The sequence below is a fragment of the Megascapheus bottae genome, chromosome 5, assembly GCF_031878675.1.
Source record: "Megascapheus bottae isolate mThoBot1 chromosome 5, mThoBot2.hap1, whole genome shotgun sequence".
Taxonomy (NCBI): domain Eukaryota; kingdom Metazoa; phylum Chordata; class Mammalia; order Rodentia; family Geomyidae; genus Megascapheus; species Megascapheus bottae.
Window position 1 is genome coordinate 12,159,865 of NC_143513.1, and position 7,500 is coordinate 12,167,364.

Here is a 7,500-nt window from a genome sequence, read left to right on the forward strand (position 1 = left end):
CTCTCTCTCCCTCTCACCCTCTCTCCCTCTGTCTGTCTGTCTGTCTGTCTGTCTCTGTTGCTCTCTGTCTCTTGGGAAGGCAGAGGACGCAGGACTGTTTTCCCAGAGGCTCACCTTCCATGTAACCCTCTAGCCTGCATGAGGGTTGCACGTTGAAGAGCAGCTTTAAGGCCAGGTGACTTGCAAGGTTCACCACTTGTCTTCAGAGGCCACGACTACCAAGGGCCCGATGTGATCTTTGCATGGATGTGGGAGAGTTTGGCTGCTTCTTCAAGATTTGGATCTCACTCCTCTACCTCCCCGACCTTGCTTGGCCACCGGCCACGATGCGAGGAGAAGAGTGGGGTTTGCAGAGCAATGTGGAATTCACTTGGCTGGTGCTGTTTCAGAAGGACCTTCGACCTAAACCTCATCCTAAATGGAAGCCGAAGCCAGAAATGGATCCTAAGGAGAGTGTCACTCCTCGCCCCACCAGTAAGCCTCACCTAAAGCCTCTACCCGATTTCAAGCCCACACCTAAGCCCAAACCTCTCCCAAGACTCACCCTAAGCCACAATGTCTGCCTGAAATCACACCTTCAACCTGTCCCCTACCTCTTCCTGACGCTAAACTTGAGCCCCATTCTGACCCTGACCCGGAGCCAAAGCCCCAGCCCAGTGTCACCCTAAGCCTCCCATCTCATGAGAGCCTTCAGTGGCACCTCTGATGCAGCCTCTTTAGGTTGCTATGCTTAGCCTACCAGGAATGGGAAGCCTAAGTGGAAGCAGAACCGTGGCCTCACGTCTCAGCCCACTGGAACCCCTCATCCTTAGTGCTCAGGCTCCCAAGAAGGCTAACAACCTAAGGCCAAGCCTCACTGGAACACACACCCATGCCTCGGGTTGGAGTGGAAGCCCTCCACCCAAGCAAGAAAAGGGTGCTCTGTGCTTGGAATCCAGGAACTCCAGAATTCCGGGAGCATTTGTCTCGGCAACGTTGCCGGCGCCCGTTTCCCGGGCCTCGTTCCTCCTCATCTACCCTGCCGCTACTTTCCAAGTCTATGCAGTGCACCCCGCGAAAGGACAACGTGTGTCTCTAGCAGGAAGAAGAGGAAAGAAGCAGCCAGTGTTTGCTTGTTTGCCCACTGTGGGGAAGAGAACTCAGAGCCTCCCAGTCAGTGCTAGGCCAGCTGAAACTGTCAGTACACACTGCAGAGTGTCTCAGCATCCCTCCATCCATCCATCCATCCAGCCAGCCAGCCAGCCAGTCAGCCAGTCAGCCAGCCAGCCAGCCAGCCAGCCAGTCATCCAGCAATCCATCCATCCATCCATCCATCCATCCATCCATCCATCCATCCATCCATCCATCCATCGGTCGATCTATGTATCTATCAATCAATCTATCTATCAATCTATCTATCTATCTATCTATCTATCTATCTATCTATCTATGTATCTTTCAGTCCATCCATCCATGCATCCTTCCACGCGTGGCTCCGTCCATCCATCCACCATCCATCCAATCAACATCCATCCATGAATCAGGCTGTACGGCCAGCCACCCCGGCATCCATGGGTGGATCCAGGCATGCATCCACCGACCCAACCATGCACGCATGCATCCACCATCCATGCATGCATGCGTGCCCGCATCCATCCATACACCCACTATGCACCTAGGCATCCATCCAGCCATCCATCCAGCCATCCATCCAGTCAGCCATGCATCCAGCTGTCTACCCATGCATCCATGCATCCATGTACACTTCCATCCACTTTCCCCATGAGCCCATCTACCCGGCCCACGCAAACTCAACCCATGGCAGGAGGAAGCCTCCAAGCCCGCAACCAAGCCATCTGGGGTAGCAGGGCTTAACCCAGGGTGGTGTGAGTTCCGGCTGGCCGGGCAGGCCTTTCAGTCCTGGAGCCACAAGCCTAGCCTTGTGTTCATGAGCTGCTTTTCAGGAGTGGTTGGGAGGATGTGGTCAGGATTGCAGGAGCAAGAGGAGGCCAGGTGCCTTTGTGCTGCCCAGAAGAAGTGTCCTGTCCTGTGTAGGAATGTGGTGTGGTCTCAGGCCAAGCTGTCAGCGGTGAGGCTGGGCGTCAGGCCGGCCCAGGCCTGGGTTTTCCTGCTTTTCCTAGGTGGAAAGCATTGCGTGCCTGCCAGGCTGTGTGGTGTGAGTTGTGCATCCAGACAGCTAGCTGTCTTTTCCCCTGTGGCTGGTGTGATGTTGGGTTGAGGTGGAGGTGCGAGGCAGTGAGTGAGCCTAAAAGTATTGGGCAGTGGCTGTGAGGCAGCAAGCAGCCTAGTGGGCTGGGGAGCGGAGGCAAAAGCCTACAGCACCCGGTATTCCCAGGCGGTCTCCCATCCAAGTACTAACCAGGCCCGACCCTGCTTAGCTTCCGAGATCAGACGAGATCGGGCGCGTTCAGGGTGGTATGGCCGTAGACGCCTCACACTGCTTCCCAAAGCCCCAACTGCTGCTCGCTGCCTCTGCGGGGAGCCTCCGCTCGCCGCTGCACCCTTGCCAGCCTCTGCAGCCTCTGCCTCTGCCGCTCTGGCCTCACACGCACCTGCTGCCGCTGCTTGGGGGACCTGATCCAACCCACCCAGCACAGCCTCTGCGCCCAGCCTGCTGCTCTCGCCGCCGCTCACCGCTGCCTTTCTCCTCCTCTTTCGCTTTCTCTCTCTCCCTCTCACCCTCTCTCCCTCTGTCTGTCTGTCTGTCTGTCTGTCTCTGTTGCTCTCTGTCTCTTGGGAAGGCAGAGGACGCAGGACTGTTTTCCCAGAGGCTCACCTTCCATGTAACCCTCTAGCCTGCATGAGGGTTGCACGTTGAAGAGCAGCTTTAAGGCCAGGTGACTTGCAAGGTTCACCACTTGTCTTCAGAGGCCACGACTACCAAGGGCCCGATGTGATCTTTGCATGGATGTGGGAGAGTTTGGCTGCTTCTTCAAGATTTGGATCTCACTCCTCTACCTCCCCGACCTTGCTTGGCCACCGGCCACGATGCGAGGAGAAGAGTGGGGTTTGCAGAGCAATGTGGAATTCACTTGGCTGGTGCTGTTTCAGAAGGACCTTCGACCTAAACCTCATCCTAAATGGAAGCCGAAGCCAGAAATGGATCCTAAGGAGAGTGTCACTCCTCGCCCCACCAGTAAGCCTCACCTAAAGCCTCTACCCGATTTCAAGCCCACACCTAAGCCCAAACCTCTCCCAAGACTCACCCTAAGCCACAATGTCTGCCTGAAATCACACCTTCAACCTGTCCCCTACCTCTTCCTGACGCTAAACTTGAGCCCCATTCTGACCCTGACCCGGAGCCAAAGCCCCAGCCCAGTGTCACCCTAAGCCTCCCATCTCATGAGAGCCTTCAGTGGCACCTCTGATGCAGCCTCTTTAGGTTGCTATGCTTAGCCTACCAGGAATGGGAAGCCTAAGTGGAAGCAGAACCGTGGCCTCACGTCTCAGCCCACTGGAACCCCTCATCCTTAGTGCTCAGGCTCCCAAGAAGGCTAACAACCTAAGGCCAAGCCTCACTGGAACACACACCCATGCCTCGGGTTGGAGTGGAAGCCCTCCACCCAAGCAAGAAAAGGGTGCTCTGTGCTTGGAATCCAGGAACTCCAGAATTCCGGGAGCATTTGTCTCGGCAACGTTGCCGGCGCCCGTTTCCCGGGCCTCGTTCCTCCTCATCTACCCTGCCGCTACTTTCCAAGTCTATGCAGTGCACCCCGCGAAAGGACAACGTGTGTCTCTAGCAGGAAGAAGAGGAAAGAAGCAGCCAGTGTTTGCTTGTTTGCCCACTGTGGGGAAGAGAACTCAGAGCCTCCCAGTCAGTGCTAGGCCAGCTGAAACTGTCAGTACACACTGCAGAGTGTCTCAGCATCCCTCCATCCATCCATCCATCCATCCATCCAGCCAGCCAGCCAGCCAGCCAGTCAGCCAGCCAGCCAGCCAGCCAGCCAGTCATCCAGCAATCCATCCATCCATCCATCCATCCATCCATCCATCCATCCATCCATCCATCGGTCGATCTATGTATCTATCAATCTATCTATCAATCAATCTATCTATCTATCTATCTATCTATCTATCTATCTATCTATCTATGTATCTTTCAGTCCATCCATCCATGCATCCTTCCACGCGTGGCTCCGTCCATCCATCCACCATCCATCCAATCAACATCCATCCATGAATCAGGCTGTACGGCCAGCCACCCCGGCATCCATGGGTGGATCCAGGCATGCATCCACCGACCCAACCATGCACGCATGCATCCACCATCCATGCATGCATGCATGCGTGCCCGCATCCATCCATACACCCACTATGCACCTAGGCATCCATCCAGCCATCCATCCAGCCATCCATCCAGTCAGCCATGCATCCAGCTGTCTACCCATGCATCCATGCATCCATGTACACTTCCATCCACTTTCCCCATGAGCCCATCTACCCGGCCCACGCAAACTCAACCCATGGCAGGAGGAAGCCTCCAAGCCCGCAACCAAGCCATCTGGGGTAGCAGGGCTTAACCCAGGGTGGTGTGAGTTCCGGCTGGCCGGGCAGGCCTTTCAGTCCTGGAGCCACAAGCCTAGCCTTGTGTTCATGAGCTGCTTTTCAGGAGTGGTTGGGAGGATGTGGTCAGGATTGCAGGAGCAAGAGGAGGCCAGGTGCCTTTGTGCTGCCCAGAAGAAGTGTCCTGTCCTGTGTAGGAATGTGGTGTGGTCTCAGGCCAAGCTGTCAGCGGTGAGGCTGGGCGTCAGGCCGGCCCAGGCCTGGGTTTTCCTGCTTTTCCTAGGTGGAAAGCATTGCGTGCCTGCCAGGCTGTGTGGTGTGAGTTGTGCATCCAGACAGCTAGCTGTCTTTTCCCCTGTGGCTGGTGTGATGTTGGGTTGAGGTGGAGGTGCGAGGCAGTGAGTGAGCCTAAAAGTATTGGGCAGTGGCTGTGAGGCAGCAAGCAGCCTAGTGGGCTGGGGAGCGGAGGCAAAAGCCTACAGCACCCGGTATTCCCAGGCGGTCTCCCATCCAAGTACTAACCAGGCCCGACCCTGCTTAGCTTCCGAGATCAGACGAGATCGGGCGCGTTCAGGGTGGTATGGCCGTAGACGCCCCACACTGCTTCCCAAAGCCCCAACTGCTGCTCGCTGCCTCTGCGGGGAGCCTCCGCTCGCCGCTGCACCCTTGCCAGCCTCTGCAGCCTCTGCCTCTGCCGCTCTGGCCTCACACGCACCTGCTGCCGCTGCTTGGGGGACCTGATCCAACCCACCCAGCACAGCCTCTGCGCCCAGCCTGCTGCTCTCGCCGCCGCTCACCGCTGCCTTTCTCCTCCTCTTTCGCTTTCTCTCTCTCCCTCTCACCCTCTCTCCCTCTGTCTGTCTGTCTGTCTGTCTGTCTCTGTTGCTCTCTGTCTCTTGGGAAGGCAGAGGACGCAGGACTGTTTTCCCAGAGGCTCACCTTCCATGTAACCCTCTAGCCTGCATGAGGGTTGCACGTTGAAGAGCAGCTTTAAGGCCAGGTGACTTGCAAGGTTCACCACTTGTCTTCAGAGGCCACGACTACCAAGGGCCCGATGTGATCTTTGCATGGATGTGGGAGAGTTTGGCTGCTTCTTCAAGATTTGGATCTCACTCCTCTACCTCCCCGACCTTGCTTGGCCACCGGCCACGATGCGAGGAGAAGAGTGGGGTTTGCAGAGCAATGTGGAATTCACTTGGCTGGTGCTGTTTCAGAAGGACCTTCGACCTAAACCTCATCCTAAATGGAAGCCGAAGCCAGAAATGGATCCTAAGGAGAGTGTCACTCCTCGCCCCACCAGTAAGCCTCACCTAAAGCCTCTACCCGATTTCAAGCCCACACCTAAGCCCAAACCTCTCCCAAGACTCACCCTAAGCCACAATGTCTGCCTGAAATCACACCTTCAACCTGTCCCCTACCTCTTCCTGACGCTAAACTTGAGCCCCATTCTGACCCTGACCCGGAGCCAAAGCCCCAGCCCAGTGTCACCCTAAGCCTCCCATCTCATGAGAGCCTTCAGTGGCACCTCTGATGCAGCCTCTTTAGGTTGCTATGCTTAGCCTACCAGGAATGGGAAGCCTAAGTGGAAGCAGAACCGTGGCCTCACGTCTCAGCCCACTGGAACCCCTCATCCTTAGTGCTCAGGCTCCCAAGAAGGCTAACAACCTAAGGCCAAGCCTCACTGGAACACACACCCATGCCTCGGGTTGGAGTGGAAGCCCTCCACCCAAGCAAGAAAAGGGTGCTCTGTGCTTGGAATCCAGGAACTCCAGAATTCCGGGAGCATTTGTCTCGGCAACGTTGCCGGCGCCCGTTTCCCGGGCCTCGTTCCTCCTCATCTACCCTGCCGCTACTTTCCAAGTCTATGCAGTGCACCCCGCGAAAGGACAACGTGTGTCTCTAGCAGGAAGAAGAGGAAAGAAGCAGCCAGTGTTTGCTTGTTTGCCCACTGTGGGGAAGAGAACTCAGAGCCTCCCAGTCAGTGCTAGGCCAGCTGAAACTGTCAGTACACACTGCAGAGTGTCTCAGCATCCCTCCATCCATCCATCCATCCATCCAGCCAGCCAGCCAGTCAGCCAGTCAGCCAGCCAGCCAGCCAGCCAGCCAGTCATCCAGCAATCCATCCATCCATCCATCCATCCATCCATCCATCCATCCATCCATCCATCGGTCGATCTATGTATCTATCAATCAATCTATCTATCAATCTATCTATCTATCTATCTATCTATCTATCTATCTATCTATCTATGTATCTTTCAGTCCATCCATCCATGCATCCTTCCACGCGTGGCTCCGTCCATCCATCCACCATCCATCCAATCAACATCCATCCATGAATCAGGCTGTACGGCCAGCCACCCCGGCATCCATGGGTGGATCCAGGCATGCATCCACCGACCCAACCATGCACGCATGCATCCACCATCCATGCATGCATGCGTGCCCGCATCCATCCATACACCCACTATGCACCTAGGCATCCATCCAGCCATCCATCCAGCCATCCATCCAGTCAGCCATGCATCCAGCTGTCTACCCATGCATCCATGCATCCATGTACACTTCCATCCACTTTCCCCATGAGCCCATCTACCCGGCCCACGCAAACTCAACCCATGGCAGGAGGAAGCCTCCAAGCCCGCAACCAAGCCATCTGGGGTAGCAGGGCTTAACCCAGGGTGGTGTGAGTTCCGGCTGGCCGGGCAGGCCTTTCAGTCCTGGAGCCACAAGCCTAGCCTTGTGTTCATGAGCTGCTTTTCAGGAGTGGTTGGGAGGATGTGGTCAGGATTGCAGGAGCAAGAGGAGGCCAGGTGCCTTTGTGCTGCCCAGAAGAAGTGTCCTGTCCTGTGTAGGAATGTGGTGTGGTCTCAGGCCAAGCTGTCAGCGGTGAGGCTGGGCGTCAGGCCGGCCCAGGCCTGGGTTTTCCTGCTTTTCCTAGGTGGAAAGCATTGCGTGCCTGCCAGGCTGTGTGGTGTGAGTTGTGCATCCAGACAG

The 7,500-nt window shown here is 56.2% G+C and overlaps 2 non-coding genes across 2 annotated transcripts; both read right to left on the reverse strand.

Moving 5' to 3' along the window:
- Positions 1-2,310: 2,310 nt before the first annotated feature.
- LOC150062994 (5S ribosomal RNA) lies at positions 2,311-2,429 on the reverse strand. The gene has a single exon (XR_016535699.1). It is a non-coding gene; the product is annotated as a 5S ribosomal RNA (ribosomal RNA).
- Positions 2,430-4,976: 2,547 nt separating this feature from the next.
- Positions 4,977-5,095, reverse strand: LOC150062995 (5S ribosomal RNA). Its single transcript, XR_016535700.1, has one exon. It is a non-coding gene; the product is annotated as a 5S ribosomal RNA (ribosomal RNA).
- Between the last annotated feature and the right edge of the window lie 2,405 nt (positions 5,096-7,500).